This window comes from Taudactylus pleione, unplaced genomic scaffold (assembly GCF_031769625.1).
Source record: "Taudactylus pleione unplaced genomic scaffold, aTauple2 ptg000041l, whole genome shotgun sequence".
Taxonomy (NCBI): Eukaryota; Metazoa; Chordata; class Amphibia; order Anura; family Myobatrachidae; genus Taudactylus; species Taudactylus pleione.
In genome coordinates, this window is record NW_028284443.1 from 62,465,539 (window position 1) to 62,486,017 (window position 20,479).

The 20,479-nt window shown below is 40.4% G+C and overlaps 1 protein-coding gene across 1 annotated transcript in view; it reads right to left on the reverse strand.

Moving 5' to 3' along the window:
* SLITRK6 (SLIT and NTRK like family member 6) overlaps positions 1-20,479 on the reverse strand; it is a 38,997-nt gene that overhangs the window by 4,376 nt on the left and 14,142 nt on the right. The window lies entirely within an intron of this gene.

The window sequence follows — 20,479 nt, forward strand, 5'->3', positions numbered from 1 at the left end:
AATGTATATATATATATATATATATATATATATCTGTTTTTTTAATATAACAGCTTCATAATGGGAGTAAGGTGCAATCAGGGAGATTCCTAGGGGTAAATTTACTAAGATGGGAGTTCTGTTAATAAGTGATGTTGCCAGGGCCGGCGCTACCACTAGGCAAGCTTAGGCAGGTACCTTGGGGCGCTGACCACTAGAGGGCACTTCTGAATCCGCCTAACTATGGAAGGTGGAGGGGGTGCGGTTGCTATGAGGCCTGGCGGCTTAAGGGTCCCGCCGGCCCAGAGATCGCATGCCCTGCTCCCTCCATTTGCCAGTCGCCCGCTGAGATTGTGTTACAAGTGGGCACAAGGCCCCTTCTCCACCCCCTCCAGTGCCAGCGGCAGCTAGAGGTCGGAGCTCACTCCTGAGCTCCGGCTTCCGGGTCCCACAGTGCACTATGGGAGTGACATAATGACATCACTCCCATAGTTCCGAGTAGCGGGCGCCAAGGACGGACGGGTTTAAGGTAAGTATTTTTTTGTGTGTGTATGTGTGTGCATGGGGGGGTTACTACAGGGGGAATTACAGGGGCCTTACTACTGTGGGCATCATATGGAGGCACTATTGGTAGCACTACAACTGGGGGCACTACAGGGGCCCCTACTACTGGGGGCACTGCAGGGAGCATTACTACTGGGGGCACTTCAAGGGCATTACTACTGGGGGCACGGCAGGGAGCATTACTACTGGGGCACTGCAGGGAGCATTACTATTGGGGGAACTGCAGGGAGCATTAATACTGGGGGCACAACAATGGCATTACAACTTGGGGCTCTACAGGGGCCCTTCCTACTGGGGGCACTGTAGGGGAATCATCCCTTTAATTGGGTCATGTGAATATTATTAGGGTGCTGTGTATGTCTCTGTGAGCTGGGCGGAGGGTTTGGGGGAAAACAGGTTGGCATTGTGAACCTTTGCTTAGGGTGCCCTGAAACCTTGCACCAGCCCTGGATGTTACCCATAGCAACCAATAAGATTCTACTTCTCATTCATCTAGCACCTTCTAGAAGATAATACCTGGATTCTGATTGGTTGCTATGGGCAACATCACTTCTTAATATTACTCCCATCTTAGTAAATTTACTCCCTAGACTCTGCATGGAGTCAGGGAGATTGCTACTATTTCAGGGAGTCTCCCTGACAATCAGGGAGAGTTGATTTGCATGTATTATGAATGCATAATAAAATTAATTTATAGCTGTCAAACTATTCAAGCCATTGTGCACATAAATAATAGCTTAAAACATTCTGTCATTGTATTAGTACAATGTATAACTAAAGTCTAGGATTTGTGTTTGTGATTTCTTGATAATTATCAGTATTCTATAGCTAAATTGCTTCAGTGTACTGTCTACAGTACCTGTGATTTATTAAATCTGCAGACTGTAATAAGTGGATGCAAATTTTAAATCACTTTTTTTTCTAGAAACTGAATGGTTTTATTTATTGCACTGTCTTCACTGTAAATCAATATTGGAGCTGGCATTGCTGCTTGGATCTGTGGGATAAATAAAGCAACTTCACAAGAAACTGACCATAACTCATTTGATAAAATCCTGATGATTTAATTGGATAAAATTATAGTGGCTTCCTGGTAGTGTGAGTTTTATGGTAGCTGAGCAGGTATTGTCATAACTAGAGGAGTGTTCTTTTTTCCAGCAAGTGTAATAAGACCACTTCTTATAAGAGAAAATAACTTGAAAATACTGGAACTTCCTGGCTGCTATATGTAATTGTGTTGGCTACTATGTTATTATTTGGGTACTCTGCTCTAATGAGTATACATAATTAATTATGTTGCCATCTGTTGCTTGGCTGTTAATGTTAACTAATCATTCATGAACTTATACATAGTGGAAAATTTTAGAGATGAGTGTCGACTCTCTTGTTTTTGGTTTTCTCAAAACCACCCTCAAGTGTTTTGGTTCTTTTAAGTTTTCTTTAAATATTGCTAAAAACAGGTAAAATTATGTAACTTAGAACCTATTTTTGTTCCTATAGTATTAACATTTATAACATACATTTCCAGTAATTTCCAGTCAATTTTGACCACCTCACAACACCTGAAATCACAAGAGAGAGACATAAATGCAATCAAAACATGCAAGATCCATTTTTTAAATCCCAGTTCTGAATTGCGAGAAGACCCAAGTCGGGACTTGGTTTTACTTGGAACCCCAAAGTGATTCCGAACTGGGACTCGGTTCTCGGGACTCCAAAATTTGTGTGTGTTTGGTATTCTCATAAACCAAATGGCTCATCTCTAATAAATGTGTGGGTACCTATAATACATTTGCAATCATATAACACCTTTGGCTGATGTGGGCATCTCCGGTAGGTTAATGTTTTATGAAGGCTGACACAAAATAATGTTTTAGTGAGGTTAGAGATCAGAATATTTAGGCCAACAGCTTCTAATTTATCTAATACCCCAAATGTTTCTAATCTGATAACACAAGCCATTCATTTTTGCTGCAAAAAGCCATTTGTATGGTTCTGAATATCTTTTTCTGTTCGCATGGATAATTAGGCATTTCCAATTCTGAATGCTGAAGTTAATTATGTGTATTGTTAGTCTGTCTCTACAACTGTACACAATTTGTTTCTAATTGTATATTTATGACAGTGTTTAAATTATTTTAAAATGTTCATTAAATAGGGAATGTTCTTATATATGATATATGAGTTGAACCACAAGTGTGATTCCTTGTGTATTTATTTTAAGCAATTGTGGATAAACAAATACCATATGATTTTAATATTATAAAAAATACTTAACCCTCAATGTGTGGATCTGAAAAAATGCCTTGCCATACTAGTGATGTTGGACAGCACTGCCTTAAACTTTGATAAAATTAAATTTAGTGTGCAATAAATGCAGAATATATATACACCCATCAACCATTACATTAAAACCACCTGTCTAATATTTTGTGTGTCCCCATCATGTAGCCAAAACAGCTTTGACCCATCTAGGCATGGACTTTACAAGACCTTTGTGAAGTCCATGCCTAGTGGTATCTGGCACCAAGACGTTAACAGCAGATCCTTTAAGTCCTGTAGGTAGTGAGGTGGGACCTCCATGGCTCTGACTTTTTTTTCCAGGACATCTTACAGATGCTGCAGAATTTGGAGCCTAAGTCAACACCTTGAACTCTTTGTCATGTTCCTCAAACCATTCTCTTGCTGTTTAATATCCTAATATATCCCCTTGGCAGGTGTCATTGTAAAGAGATAATCAATGTTATTCACTTTACATGTCAGTGGTTTAAATGTTATGGCTGATTTTGTTAAGCAAAGGACTCGTGGAATCCTATTAGCCCTCCTAGAGTATTCAAAGCCTTTAATGTCCCACCAGATTTTGGTGTCTTTGATTAGAAGTTTTTTATTACCCCAAAGTAATGAATCTATATTGTCATCATGTTCAATTTGGTTCAAACTAGTTCTCTCATTAAAGATTTTTTGGCACAGGTCACACCTTATATTCCCCAGACCATGTGCCCGAAACATAATTAAAAGTGGTATACTGTAGGGGAAAAATGGTGGCTAATCCTGAAACGCCAGATTGTTAAATATATGTACATATATATATATATATATATATATATATATATATACTGATCCATATATACTGCTACAAAAGGATATTCAGGTACTCTGAAGACAAAAATTGTCTTCCTTATTGGACTGCTGTAACACATTGCATAATACAATTTTATTATTGTGCAAATTAATTTTTAGATTAATGTAATAGCAAAGAATGGAAAATAAAATAAACCATTCAATTCTCACATTTCTGGATCAATCTTCATTTTTAGCGATCAGTTAGTCTGCATAGATATAGGCTGCTATAGTCAGTTTTAGATTGAAAGTGATAGATAATAAGTGTAATTACAATTTGATAACTAAAACGAATTACGCCGGAGATCTTATTAGCCATATGCACACCATGCAAACACTGATGTGACCTCTCTTCCTCTGAATTGCAGGTAAATTGTCACTATTGTTCCAATCAGATGCTGTTATATTGATTGCAAAAGCACAGCTTTGAAAAAATATTTTAGGTAAATTGTCACTACTTTTATATTACAAGCAATTTCTATAACTTAAGTTAAGAATTTATTGTGAATCGCTGATAGTCTACTCCCCACAGTTTGTTTATATTAGAATTTATTGCATTTCAATCTAGTGTGTGTTAAGCACTGGGGAAGGGTCCCAATCAATAAGCACACAGATACATGTTTGTAGCTTTAATTATTAGTGATCAGTTAGGCTGCATAGACATAGGCTGCTATAGTCAGTCTTAGATTCAAAGTGTTAGATTATAAGTGTAATTAAAATTTTATAACTAAGACGGAGTTACGCCAGAGTTAAGCTGGAGGAAAACATCCTCAAAGCCAGAACACTTTCTGAACAACATCAAGCAACATACTTATGTGAATTACCTAATTCACCATCAGCTGCTATATACAGGAAACGCCTTACTGCACTCACTGCTTGGACATTGCAAGTACTTCCCTATCTGCGTGCTGCTCTTGTTGATTGATCTTGTTTAAAACACTTCTGGCTGGATCGACTCTGTACATTGTAATTTTGCCTTCATACTACTGAAAATCCTTTTTGTATTGCCTTTTTCCATTGCATCACATCTATTCACTTTAATCATTCTTTATTTTAACAACTAATTCCTGTACCCACTACTCACATATCTCTCTTTATATTTCCTCTTTGGAGCTGCGCTCATACATCAGCAGCACTGTTCTCTTACCTCTATTTTTGAACATTTAACAACTTTTATCCACACTGTACCTACATCACACAGCCTCCACTCCAGTTTTCATCTCGCTTATTACCTCATCCACAGCATGAACTCCCTTACTTCAAATCCCCCCTTATTCAGTGCCCACATAATCCTCTACTTTATCCATCCCAATCCTCTTCCTCTTGTCTCCTCCACTTTCTGTTCCCCCTTTTTTTCTCTCATCAGTCTCCCTTCCAACCCCCTGCTTCTTTACCCCACTTTTCCTGTTCCTCCACTCTCAACCACTTCCCTCCCACCACCGCCTTGCTACCCCACCACTAAGCCCCATTCCCTCCTGGATCTGCCTGTCACCTCCAGGGCTGCCAAGAGAAATTCTGGGCCTGGGCTGCCAAGAGAAATTCTGGGCCCAGGTACAGCAACATTCTGTGGGACCACAGCATGTTGGGCATGGCTGCACCCATTTGTGGGTGGCTTTAGCATGTGAGAAGCACCCACTCGCAGGATCATGGAATAGCACCCGGCAGCTGGGACTACAGTAATCACTATTAGGATGGCAGGACAATCCCACAATAGCTGCATTTTTAGAAGGATGTATTTAGATGCTAAAATGTAACAGACAAAAATTAAGTGCAACAACTTTATTTTGTACATTTCTCATGTAAATAACACAAACAAAATCTATTTTTTGTCATAGAGATAGATGAACAAAGGACTTAATTTTGACATAACATCAGGTCATCTTGTAACACACACATTCCGCTGCTTGTATCCTAACCCACTGCTCCATGCTCCTTCCTCACTATCTGCCCCATCTGTGTCACCCCTGTCTGTGTGCCCCTCCCTTTTAGAATGTAAGCTCTTGTGAGCAGGGACATCGTCCCTAATGTGTTTCTCATTCCCCTACTTATACTATCATGTACTCCTAACTCCCAAATTGGCACCTAACACTTGGTTGCTGACACCATGCTGCTTATGTTATGCAGCTATGTTTAGGAACCATGTTCTTGTCCTGCATTGTTTTGTACTGCTAATAACTGTTTCTCTTGTGTGCTCATGTATGTACTGTGGAACGTTTGTGGCACCATATAAATAAATGATAATAATAATAATAAACGCATATTCCTTATGAACATTATAAAATGTATAGAAGTAGAACATACTCAAAGGTTGACACAAAAATAAAATAGTTTCTGTCTGTGACACGCGGACAAGGGAGATTTCTAAGGATGAATGAGTCTGAGGATTCCATTTATCTTTAAATCCACATATGCAGAAGAGACAGTTTAATTATGCATTGCATAATTTGCTGATGTACTTTACTTCCAAGTTGATGGAAAATACGCCATAGTCATAAAATTTTGCCACTTGTTTTTACTATAAATTATATGATGAATATAACATTAAATCTCTCTCTCTCTCTCTCTCTCTCTCTCTCTCTCTCTCTCTCTCTCTCTCTATATATATATATAATACTGTGTAAACCATAGTTGCCATCTGCACCTAATTGTCATGGACAGTGTCAGTTTTAAGTGATTGATAGATTTATCCTAGAAAAGTTTTCTTTCTAGAAATTTCCTTTTTAAAATAGGCCAACTGTACTTTAAAATTCTTATTGCCCTTTCTTCTGAACATACTGTATATTCTTCTTTTATTGGATTTGCAAGTAGATATTTAGTGCAGAAGAGTAATTAAAAATCAAAAATATATATCATTTGTACAGTTGACTAATTATATATTGTTTAGTCCATATCTACATGTGAATGGCACGTTATGTTGGCTGCAAGACCAACTGGGCAGGCATACTGAAATGGGTTCTTCTGGCCAGACATATTGTGCTGTCGATTGGAAGGTGTGTATGCTTACTGTAATCGGTTGGTGGATCCGTCATCAAGGTGTGTACCTTAAAATACTCTCGTCTAGAGGACATGCCAAAATATATTAAGGTAAATAGCAAAGTATGTCTTGAAATAAAGGTTTATAGATTTCTAAAACTACTTATTTTAACAACACCAAGGGGTAAATTGTGAAAAAGTGTTAGTTTTGCAATTTCAGGGTGATTGTAGCATTATCAATACCCATACCCATCAATTTAATAACCTCAAAACCACAAAAAAGTTAATGCCATCCCGATTTCTCACCATAAAAAAGTGGCTGATTTTGAGACTACCGCAAAGCTGTCACCAAAAATGCCAAAAAATAAATGGTCTCTGAGATCTGGTTTGGGTAAAGCGCTACACAGACAAAGGACAAGAGGAATCTGTGTATAGCTATTGCTGCACCTGTCCTGTACCATCGCTCAAGTTGGAAATAATAATACTCAAAACATTATTCTGTAAATTTTTTACTAACGTGATAGAGCAGGGTATACAATGCTAGTTTATATGAAAGGATTATGGTGTAGTGCAGTCCATTCTGTTTCAAAAGTGCCTTTATGGGCAATGGGGCTGATTCAGACCCGCTCGCAAGCGCTATGCAGTGATTGATAGTCTGCTGCCATTTGAGCGTGGGGAGGGGGCGGCGATGGCCTCCATTTCCTGAAACAGAGGTGTGTCTCCGCCATTGGGGTGGAGGGAAGAAGCCAGGACTTCCGTCGCTGACGGAGATTTCCTGGGTTCTTCCTCTCATCTGCGGAGGCGACTGCGTGACCCGATGGCTCACCTTACCCGGTTGATGGTCCACAGAGTATACGATGCTGCGTTGGACAATGCAGCTCGGATACCTAATAGAGCAGGAGGTATCATGCTGCATTACCACATCAGCACAGACAGAATAGCTAAGATGCTTGCGAGCAGCTTTCAATTCCGTCTGAAGCTGAATCAGGCCCTAATTAAATGCTGTTGCTGGTAAACTGTCTTAGGCCCCTTACCCATTTAGGTAAAATAAAAAATTTAATACTACTACTACAAGTATTTAAACAGGTATGGTTATTAAATATATTGGTTAATAACTTAATATTAACCCTATTCCCACCTGCACGTGTCTGTGATTTGCAGTGGTAGCAGCACAGAGCCATTGTTTTGGACATGGCCTGTTTTATTTGTTTGCATTCACTGACACAATGCCACCACAAGACCAGACACATGTCACCAACATATATGAAACATGATTATGTTTGACATGATTTGCCAGCATCACAAGCATTTTGCTAGCACCAGTGGTCAACCGACCTTTAGTTGCTATTTGTTTCTTAAATGAATAGACAGTAATCAGATTTATTTTTATTAGTGGTACTTTACAAAAAAAATAGAATTACATTGTGGAAAAACTGTTATTAACCACAGAATACTTTTAATGAGATCAGACTTTTATATTTGGCCGCATTAGCGTTCCAGGAGCTGTACAGCTGTATTATACTTTTATATAATAACATACTGTAGCTCATCCTTTCTAACATTTTACGAATGGCTAGCTTTAGTGTGACATCTGAAATGGAGATCAAACATTTCAATATAGTCTATATAATGCCCTCCTGCTGTTTCCAAAGTAGCAACAGGGATGCTCACTTTTAAAAGTGACAGCAAAAGAGGACAGAATTTATCATTAGAAAGTATTATACATTTCATACAAGAGGTGAATAGGTCTTACCAGATCGTATTAACAAAATACTGCAACATAATTGAATTTTAGTAAATCTTAAACATTTTTTATCAAATAAAATTAAGTGTTAGATCTCGCTAGATTTGGTATGCATAATTTAACACCCCCATGGTATAAGTTCTAAAATAATTAACCATCTGATACTCCATTGTAGATTACTACAAAGAACTATATGAATTTTCAATATTACTGGCAGGAGAACGAAAAGTACATGACATTATTGAAAACAGTAAAAGATATCCTTTCAGGCACAATATGCATAAGTGCTGAAGTAAAAATAACTCTCAAATGATTTAGCTTTGTTTTGAAGAGCTGTGACTATAAATTCCATAACTAACTATTTGCACTTCTCAGCATACTTGTCTTCTATCCCAGGAGGTCCGTCCAGTCTCCTCAAGTAGGCAATTCAGCTGCTTCATACCTATTTCCCTAATGAACTGGGTGAAGCACGGCTTGATCATGTGAGTTGTAGCGAGGCATGTTCAGTGCTGTGAATGCTAGTGCAGCAGGGGTGCTGAGCCAGAATAATGTGAATCATGTCAACACTCTCCCCATATTTGCCAGTGCCACCTGGATGTCATCACCGGGACCTCCCAGATAGAAGTCTGTACAATAGGTAAGTTTGTCTCTTAGCCTATATAAGACACTCATTTCAGATGAAATTTGAGGCATACTGTTATTCTATAAGAATGAACTCCTGCCAAACATAACATTTTATACTGGTATTCAGTCATACACTGTTCATTCACTGCACTGATAGATTCACTTGCTTGGATGTTCAGTAACTGGTACCTTTCCTGAGACTCACAAATTTGCAGGACTTCTCTTGACTTCCAGGAAAAAAGTAAATTCTTCCACATCTTGCCCACTTCATCAAATAAATGGGCATGGTGTGGGGATGTTGATGATGCATTAGCTATGGATTGTGTCATAGCTAACATGTCATTAATGTCCCAAACCCATGCCCCCAATGATTCGGACCATTGCTTTGGCCTTGGAAGGACCATGATTGTATGCTTTGTAGCACTACATCCACACCCCTTTCACACCTTCTACTTTAACCTGACCCTCATTCACTGTCTCTGAGGACTGATGGGAAAAGTCGATAAGTATGACTCAACATTGTATGAAATGTTAGCTTCTATTTAACACTCTGACTGACTAATAAATATTTAAATAGACATCTCAGACATTGTATGAAATATTTTTGTACATATAGCTTGTATATATGTACAAGTGAGTAATGTTTAGTAAAATGTGTATTTGTGGCTGGTGTGCATAACATTGGGTAGTTTGATTTTAAATATGTAGGCTCCTTTGGCTGGTACTGTATTTAATCTTGTGGGTCTCTATGACAATTTATTATTCAGTGGGCACCTATACTGGTTTATAGTATATAAATAATTATATACTGTAGCCCCATTGTTAGTGCATGTAGTGGGTTCGGAACATGGAAACCTTCTGTGAAGAATTTTTTTTCCCAAAATCACCTGGCCATACTCTGATTTATCAGTACACAGCTCACAGACATCCAATTGCTAAAAATATTTCAACACCACCACAACCACATACCTTCAATAGTCTGAAAATGTACTTTTATGGTAATAGAGCTCCTGGGTATAAATCATCAGCATACGCATGGGGTGTGATGGGTATGTCATACACCCCTTAGGCAGCCCCATATTCTACCTAAAGCATGTCCTCTCTGTATCTCAGCTGGCTCCCACCACAGCCTCTTTATTAATATGGATAGAGAAGTTTTACATCAACCACCTTGGATTCAAAACAAGGCTGCCATTTCCCTGGGAGCTGGCTAAGAAGCAGAAAGGAGACAAAAGTAATGCCCATCAATGGGCCACCCCAGTAAGTTGTCTATGTCCTAGTGGAGTATGGGTAGTCTTTTACCTGGGGGATTTACTGTGGGTTGGTAATCTATGATCTGGGGGAATTGGTGTATAGACTAGACATAGACCAGCCTTCCAAGTAGGCAGAAGGCTGTATGTCTTGGTGGGAGTGACCAAAACTGTACTGTATATTCAAGATGTGGTCTAACTAATCCTTATTTATGGATCTTAGTATGCTATTTATGTACATCTTACTTAATAATCCTAGCTAGCTAAGCATCATCACCCACATTTGTAGGCTGTACAATCTGGAAGATTATTAGCAGACATACTATATGTAAAAGTCATAGTTTTTATGCAAAACATTTTATTGAAGCTAAAGTCAAATGTTACCATTTTTGATCAGCATTCTGCAAATGCCCCTCATACTGTACATTAGATATCATCCTCTACAGTATACTGTATGTACTACATAGTATCAAGTCTAACAGTGTTCCTCCTCTTCTTATTTCTTCTTATTCCTTCTACAACTTATGATTTCTGTCTAATGGGGGAATTCCATTGCCAACATCAACATGATGTGCCACTCTGGAACATCACATCACACCCGCTGGCATTGCAAATTTACCCTTGCAAACTCATAGAGGTGAGAGTGAAAACATGCAATGTCTGCACTACCGTAACTGGCAGAAAAATGCCCCTAAACGTAGGAATTACAACGCTAAACTATAGGGGGTAAATTTACTAAGAATCGAGTTTGATCGAGATGACAATCTCGGGTTAGTTAAGGCATGTTTTTCATCTCGCAAATTAACTAAAGACAAACCCTAGTGAGTACTTTTCATGAAAAAGATGCAACTCGGGAATTTACCTAGAATAGAGATCTCAATCTAGGGTAAGATTGAAGCAAACTGGCAGGGAAATTGAAGTTTCACACACACCACCTCCTGAGCTGCAAGTCTTGCAGAAACATCGATAAGTGTGATTTGTGTATGTTTCTGCATGTGTACCTAAAGCCTTTTTATATAAAAAAAAATATGTAGCCCCCCAAAAAAAGCATAACCAGCCCCAGACTGCTCAGCCAGTCCTGGTTCCTAAAATTACGGGAAACAAATCAAGTAGGGTTCCCCCATAATTTAGGAACCAGCCCATGGCTGCAGGGCCTTTGCTGGTTTTAAATACAGGTGGTAAAAAATGTGTAGGGGTCCCCCTATACTTAAAACCAGCACCAAACCGACTGGGCTATAGTGCCAAAGCCAGGAGACCCTATCACCGGGTCTCCTGGGCCAAAGCTTTAACACCCAAGCTGGTCAGCTCAAGCCAGGGATCTCAGGGGAGGTGGGGACCCCCCCAAGAAGAGGTCCCCCTTCTCCCGAAACCCCAGGCTTAGGCGGTGCGGTACGGGGGTAATAATGTGTCATATAGTTCTAAAGTATTGTCATTTACAGTGGAACTACAGGTGCCAGCATGCCTACCATTTGAAACTTGTGGAACTACAAGTGCCAGCAGGCAGCCGGCACCTATACCTCCATTGTAAAATAAATAGCTAAAAAAAGACACTACACACACACCGTCTAAAGTAAAACTTAATTACACACTTACCTACCTCACTCATACATACTTACCTGTGCCAGCTGGTCGGTCTACTTCTTCCATGTAGAATCCATTTGGGGTACCTGGAATAAAGATCCTATACTCACCTCCATCCACACGCTGCTCTCCGTAGCATCTGGGGGTCTTGGTAACATAACAAACCGAGTAACCGAACCCATACAGACAAGTATTGGTATGTGTTCGCACATATGCCAACACTTCGTGAATGCCAGCTGACGGGCCTTCTCAGGAAATCCCATGGCCCGTCAGCCAATCAGAGGCCGCTTTACATATAGCAGCCACTCATTGGCTGGTTACGCGTGGGTCCCAGCCAATGAGCGGCCGCTACATGTAAAGGCCTTGCCACTTCCAAAAAATGGGCCCGACATGCCCGTTTCTGGGAATGCTGGCCACCTCCATTCCGCCCCATAAATGCCTCTGCCTGTCAATCAGGCAGAGGCATAGTAGGGGCTGCGTGCAGGCCTGTCAAGAGCAGCACCGGGCCCAGGTAAAAAGGGGGCGTGGCCTAATCTTGGGAGGCATGGCCACACCCCCTTAGGCCAAAAAAACAAAAACAAAAGCCCTCTCAGCCCAGTGCATAACCAGTGGGAGGTGCGATCAACTTGATCGCTCCCTCCACAGGCATAGGAGACTGCTGTAGTTGCTTCTTAGCAGCCGCAAGCAGTCTCCCAGTGCAGCCCAGCACACAGCAGCATGTGCTGGGCTGCTGTGATGTAAGAGGGGGGGACCTGGGCCTCCGCCAGGCCCCTCCAGCAAGCCTGGACCTGGGTAATTTGTACCCGCTCCCCCCCTCTCGGCGCCCCTGCGATCACACAGAGCCCATTATGCACATGAGCAGAATAGGTCCTGTGCACTTGCGTATAATGCTGAATTAACCCAAGGGTCACAACGAAGTAATAAAAGCTTAAATATAAATTAAATGGAGCAATGTTTTAATGATGCAACAAAAGCTTATATCAGGGTGAAAGTGACCTTTGAATTATAAAAATAAATCTGAGTTTCTCAGAATTCTATTTTTGGGCACATGTAGAATAAGCTCACACTACCATATTTGGCCTGAGCAGTGTCACAAAATAAAACATTACAGATTAAAGAAATTAATGGTGTTTACATAGTGTTTAAAAAACAGTACAGGTCATAAATGATCAGACACAAACCTGTGTTTTTCAGATGATAGTGCATACTCCTTGGTGCCAAGTGTTTATCATAATCCTATTGATTTTCCTGTGAGGTATACGCACATCTTGCATTCTGCCTCTATTTTATATGTGGTTCATTTTATTTTTCCACAAGTAATGTTTTTTTGACTTTCACCTTAAAACCAGTTCTTACTCTTCCCATCTGCTCCATTGTGTTGATTTGGAAGTGATAGCCTAGCCTCTTTGGTAACTTGTACAACCACCATATGTGCATAATATATAAAATAAACTATTGAGGTAAATTTTGATGGAATGTCTTATTTATATTCTTGTTTAAACTCTAAATTGCTAATTAGTGTTAATTTTCATTTTGTCCATTTACATGTCATATTATAAATAGTCAAACAAGACTGCCACCTTAGGTATGCATGATTGTATAACCTACACAATAATGTTGCAAGTATGCACTTAAATATTTTGGCTGGGACAGCTTACATAGTATAAACCTCCAAAATTACCAAGGGATTAAAGAAAAGTGCCAGGGTTATTTTAGGAGAGGAGGGGGCCCATGTGCAGCCTCCATTTGTGCCACCTCCTCTCCATTAGCGCAGTAGATTCTGGCTTAATGCCAGAATCTACTGCACATGCGCGGGTCTCCGGGGGCATCTTTTCTGCGCATGCATGAGTCATCGGGAAAATGGTCACCGCCATTTGCCCTGTGATTATTTGCTGCTCTGCAGAGCAGCACCCCGGAGTATATGGAAAGGTAAGTATAACTAAATATGGGTACAGGGTGTGCCGTGTGTGCCCCCTTGGAACCAAGGCCCCCTGTTAACCGCACACCCTGCACCCATTATAAATATGCCCTTGGAAAGTGCTAATAAGTTAATTGGGGCTTACAAATTTGTTTTACACTTTTAGTGGATCTAGAATATAGTTGTCTAGAGGGGATATGTTTATGAAACTTTAAGAATGCAGAAATAAGGATACAAAAGACCAAGATGTTACACAGGTGACTGGAGAGTGAAAAGTAATAAGAACTTTTTACATTATTTATTTCCTGTATAAATCATGTTTTAAGGTTCAACTTAGTTATTGCCTAGATAATGATGCACTCTTGGCTGCTTTAAGATATTAGTGGGCCTAGAGTAAAGGTCATCCATTTGCAAACTATGAATGGAAATTTTCATCTTTAAAACATACATTATAGTGAGTTTTCTTGTGAGCAAAAATACTTCCACTGGTACAAATTAGTCTGTGCTAGCATTTATTAAATTTTTAGAACTGAAACCAAGTTTATGGATAGACTTTGATTTGGACTTGAGTTAGATCTAGGATTAAAATGTTGTCAGTAGATGCAGATTGGTCTCATGTTAGGATAATGTCATACTTGCCATCTTCTGCAAAGGGGTGCTGTCTTCGGCTCAGTAGTGTGGGGGAAGGGGGTGTGGTGCACAGCTGAGGGGCAGTGCTGTGGTCAGTTCACAACTAAGTGGGTGGTGTGGGGGTGTGATACTGTGATCACATCATCATGGCCCCACCCCTGCTATACCATGTTCACTGGCATTGTAAACCTGGAAGCAAGGCCACAATGATTTCACCCGCTTCAACAAGCCACCTTGAATAATATTATGTGTATAGTCATCCATATGCAGAGATGTACATAGTAAAATATAACCATCCCCTCTCTGTATACTTGGTTTGCTACATTTGTCGTTGTCGTCATCATCATCATCACTGTACACTTCATTGAACACTATAAAAGGTGCATAAGATGTGCCGGGAAATAGGCCTATTTATGCTTACTTCTAGTTCTGCAAAGCCTTCATTTGCATCAACATATCCTTAGCCTACGTGAGGATAATGTGCATACAGAGCGGCTCACAAGTCCCTTAAATTGACATCACATATGTGATGCTAAAGGTGCAGTTGCTCTGTTTGCAATATGCATTCAGAAGCAGCGGAATTTGACATCACATATGTGACGCTTAAGGTGCAGCTGCTCTGTATGAATATGCATTCAGAAGCAGCGGAATTTGACATCACATATGTGACGCTTAAGGTGCAGCTGCTCTGGTTGCAATATGCATTCAGAAGCAGCGGAATTTGACATCACATATGTGACGCTTAAGGTGCAGCTGCTCTGTTTGCAATATGCATTCAGAAGCAGCGGAATTTGACATCACATATGTGACGCTTAAGGTGCAGCTGCTCTGGTTGCAATATGCATTCAGAAGCAGCGGAATTTGACATCACATATGTGACGCTTAAGGTGCAGCTGCTCTGTTTGCAATATGCATTCTGAAGCAGCTTGGGTTCCATTTGAAACCCACGGAAGTGATCAGGAGCACACCACAAAAGGTAAGTACTTGGGGGCTCTGTCACCATGTGTGGCATATTGAGTGCATAATATTAATAATAGAGGGCACACTGTTTTGCATAATATTTTTTACTGGTGGCACTGTGGGGCATAATATTAACACTGGGGGCATTGTGTTGTATTTTGGACATAATATTTAATACAGGAGCATTGGGGACTTAATAAAGAATCTGGATGGGCCACTGTGGGGCATAATATTAATATCGGGGCACTGTGTGTACAGTTTTCATACTGGGGCAATATGTGGCATAGTGGGGGCACTGTGGGCATATTATTAATATTGGGAACATTGTGTGGCATTGTGGGGGCACTGTGGGGCATAATATTAATATTGGGGCATTGTATGGCATAATAGTAATACTGGGTGTATTGTGTTGCAAACTGTGGGCCTGATTCAGACCCAGACGCTAAGCTGCGATCGCGCGCCATGAGCGATTGTTGCCTGTCTGCGCATGCGTTTGTATCGCAGTGCACGTGCGCGAGCCAGTCACTGCAATCGGGAATCGTGCGCTCGCAGCGCAAAGACTGAACGCTACCTTGAGTGACAGATAGCGCCATTTGTGGGTGGTAACAGGGGAATGGTGGTGCGAATGCAGGTGTATCTGGCCATCAAAACGGCGTTTAAAGGGCATGCATAATTAGCATGGTGGCATCATTGTACACGTCACCTGGTTTTTCATTCAGTACTGATTGCAGTGCTTGCGGCGGGGTAGGGTCTACCTCAAGGGCTGCGCGCAGCTTCGATGACTCTCGATGTTACCGATTAATCATACACTTCCTGGAGATGATGTGTGTTAAGAAAGGAAAGTGGGCGTCTTTATACACCAGCGTTCGCTCTGCCGTCGCTCTCTAAGACATAGAGGGCGTCCATACGCCACACAGTGCGATCGGGGAATTTGCATACCCGGCCCCTTTTGGCTTAGTGGCCGGGTCTGAGTCAGGTCTTGTGGCCACTTTATGACATACTGGGTGCACTGTATGGCATAATGTATTTACTGGGGCACTGTGGCATAATGTGCATAATGGGGGCACTGTATGTCATAATGTCATTTTATTGGTAGGGGTCCTCACAAATTAGTTGCTCCCAGAAACCTTAATCCAGCCCTAGACAACAGGTGTATATGCGACTTTACATTAACTCTTTTATTACCAGAATGGCCTGTTCCACCACAAAGCTCAATTTGTGTGAAGTGCACTTTCCCTTTTTTTATTCTAATTGTAAAGAATAGTCACAATATATTTATACAGAATTCTTGTGACTGTTTGTTTTTATACTTATCTGTCAAACAGTTTTCTAAGTTCATGTGTACAACATTTTTTTTAAAAACTGAACTACGTAGGTACACATTGCTTTTTAGTCAACACAGTTCCAGGTAAGAACAAAAAAACCCTCCAGTCATTCCCTTTCAACAGGTGTTATATGGCACTGAAACTGTCACCTGTAATAACACTTCAAAAAAGCAGGCCCTTACTGCAAAGTGATCTGTGACTGTAATTACAGTATTTGGCTATGGATTAGTACTATTGTGAAATGATCATATTATGCAATACAGTAATCTACGCAGCATAGAAAATTTAAATGTCAAAGTCAGGTGTTTTATTTTATGTGCTCCTCTGAATGGTGTACTGTAGTTCTCTAAAACTAGGTACAGACAATACAATTATTCGGGTGATGTGCCAATAATCAGGTGACCAGCCTGTTATTTTATGTAGTGTGTAGGCATGAGCTTTATGGGCAAGCACTGATAAAATGGTCCAAAAATAGCTAAAAATACTCGGTTTCAATTATCAGATCCATCAGACAGGCCAGAAGATATTGGCAAAAATATTGGACACTCACAATAAACAGACCATATTTGCTACAATATATGTTTACCCCATCATAGTTGTAGGTGGACATTTGCAAATTATCGATCCATGAGCCAACTCATCATCAGATTTCTCCTTTAAATTGTATAGTGTATGCTGCCGATATCGGGACCTCCCACTGGCAGAAAAATATGGCGATTGCTGGTTTGACCAAAAAATTGTATAGTGTGTAGCTAGCTCAGAGGTGGTTCTCAGGTTTCAAGGTTTCCCAACAGGTCACGCATTGAGAATTTCTGCATGTGGAAGCAGGTTGAATAACTACTAAACTAGCCAAATAAGTTAACTCACCTTTGCATGAGGAAAGAAATCCACAACACATGACTTGTCAGTGGAACTTGAGGAATGGAGCTGAGAACCCCTGCTGTAAGTCAAACTAGTAAAATAATTAATTTATAACACCTAAAAACAAATTATGTTGCAAATTATTGCATTAAGCCAGTGCTTCTCAATTCCAGTCCTCAGGACACATCAACAGTGCATGTTTTCCAGGTCAACTTACAGAAGTGAAATAATTAGGACCGCCTGTGGCTCTTTTAAAACGTGCCAGTCTGTAATGAATACACTTGTGTTCCAGGTATGGAAAACATGCATTGTTAGTGTGTCCTGAGGACTGGATTTGAGAAGCACTGTATTAAGCTTAGTCTGGTTTTAAAGTATTTTGAAGCTTAAAAAAACTAATGCAAACACCAAAATCAGTCTTGAGTTTCATTGCTTGTGAGTGGTTCCCAAAAGTATTGTTGGGCTACAAATGTTTTTATTTTCATTATTTTGTGTTTTTCACAAGCTCTACTTCCTTACCTCACTCTATTTTACTTCAATACATATTGCAAAATGTCAACACCCAAGTTCTATTAGAGACTTTGGGCTCTATTTATTAACATTATTTTGACTAAAATAAAGTGAAAAAAGGTGTTTTCACACCCTTTTCACATTATTTTAATACCACCTATAGTTATTACAGGGCAATTGGAGTAGAATTCGTAAAATTCTACTCCAACCCCTAAGTATCACTTATTTTTAGTAAAGCAGATCGCATTTCCCATAACTGTAATGGGAAATGTGATCCGACCAGAGATACTAAAAATAAAATGTGAAAAAAATAACAGGTAAAGCCCTAGAGGTGGCGTTATCCAGGGTCTCACCGGTCCCTGGAGTCAGGTAAGTTAATTTTTTTTTTACAATTTTTTTTTTCACAGTAATCAGCTTGCGGTCTGTTTAGACCACATAGCTGATCACTGGGACTGACTCACGGCTCTGCTCTCCCTGTTAGAGCAGGTCAGGAGTCTGGTAACCGGGGGAGACCCTGGATAACGCCACCTCCAGGTGGCATTATTATCGCAGGGCTTTCCTCAGTATGTTTTCACATTTTATTTATAGTAACTTTGGCCACATCACATTTCCCATTACAATTATGGGAAATGCAATCTGCTTACTAAAAATAAGTGATACTTAGGGGTTGGAGTAGAATTTTACGAATTCTACTCCAATTGCCCTGTATTAACTATAGGTGATGCTAAACACCCTTTTTCACTTTATTTTAATAAAAATAATGTTAATAAATAGAGCCCTAGCTCACAAAGATACTAGATTGTTCATTCAAGTCTGACAGTCATCTAAAGCAGACAATTTTAACTTAGATTTGCATACAACAATGAACTACAGCCCGTTTGGATTGTATTAGTCTCATTGCAGTAAATACAGAGCAGAGACAAACATCCCTTATTAATCCTATTACGTCAGACGGGATCGGTATGAATGACCTATGCCCAGCGGTTCAAATCCCGACGTTGCAACACCGACATGAGTGAAAATCCCAATCGGCAAGTATTCTAACTAGACCTAACCCTCTCCCCCCCTAAACCTAACCCTCTGTTAGGAGTGCCTAACTGTAACCTCCCCCCTAGTGCCTAACCCTAACCCCTCCAGTAAGTGCCTAAACCTAAACCCCCCTTCCATGCAGCCTATACCTAAGTCTCCCGGGGGGTGCCTAACCCTAACCTCACCCCAGGGGTGCCTAACCCTAACCCCCCTTTCCCTTGCCTAACCCTGACCCTCCTGGGGGGGTGCCTAACCCTAAGACCCCCCCCCGGGAGCCCTGAACCCTAACCCTCCCCCCCGCGGCTGTCTGCGCCTGTCGCCCGGCTTACCTATGTTCGGCATGCCGGGCATCAGGCTCCCAGCGTAGGGATAATGATAGGCATCGGGATTTCGATGGCTATCATTAGACCCCTGCCGGGATCAGACAGTTGGGAAGCCAGCGGTCGGCATTAGCCCGTCGGCTTCCTGACTGCATCCCTAATAGACTAGGGATGTGCGGTTTGGTTATTCCACCTGAATTTCATGAATCTGACAGATCCAAGTCGTGGTTCTTATTTCCTGAGGAAAACCAGACAAATCTGATATTGCGGTTCTGATCTTCCCGTTGTTCATAATTCGGATTTTAAATCCAAATTTCAGGTTTTGAATTGCAAAAATGACATGATTTTAGCTGTTTCTAAAAACTCTGTCAATTATTTAAAAAAGAACCCAGATCCAAAAGCAAAACACTTGAGGGTAAATTTGCAAAACCAAAACACAAAGATTAATCCTGATCCAAAACCAAATGCAAAACACAGGGGTCAGCGCACATGTCTACTTCAGACTGCATTCCTCACTGCATACTTGCCAACTCTCCCTGATTGTCAGGGAGAATCCCTGAAATAGTAGTAATCTCCCTGACTCCCTGAAGAGTCTAGAAATCTCCCTGATTGCACCTTACCTACATTATGTAGCTGTTATATACTTGGGGGCGAAAAAAAAAATCTGAAATATTTACTTTCAAATGGTATAATCAGTGACCTTTCCCTGCATTAGTTATAAGGCACAATGATCCGTATGGCTACATGCATTTTCATAAATGTTTTCTCGTTGCCACATATATGGAACCACTTGCAAAACACATTACATGAGCAAACTCTGAAAAGTATTAGTGTGCTTTCATCAACATGTAGATCTTACTAACTGCTTTGGAGATCGTTTACATTTGGATGTAAATACATTTTATGGTATACCTCTCAGATGTAACATTACACGTCCACACTCATAGGTGTTGCTTTGACAATCAACCTGAAATGCTTTTTAAAATGTAGGCTAGTGTGCCATACTGTTACAAAGCATAATTATTATTAATTGTAAATACAGTATTAACCTTCATGTATTAAGACCTAAAACATAGTTAGCTGCCCTCCTGATT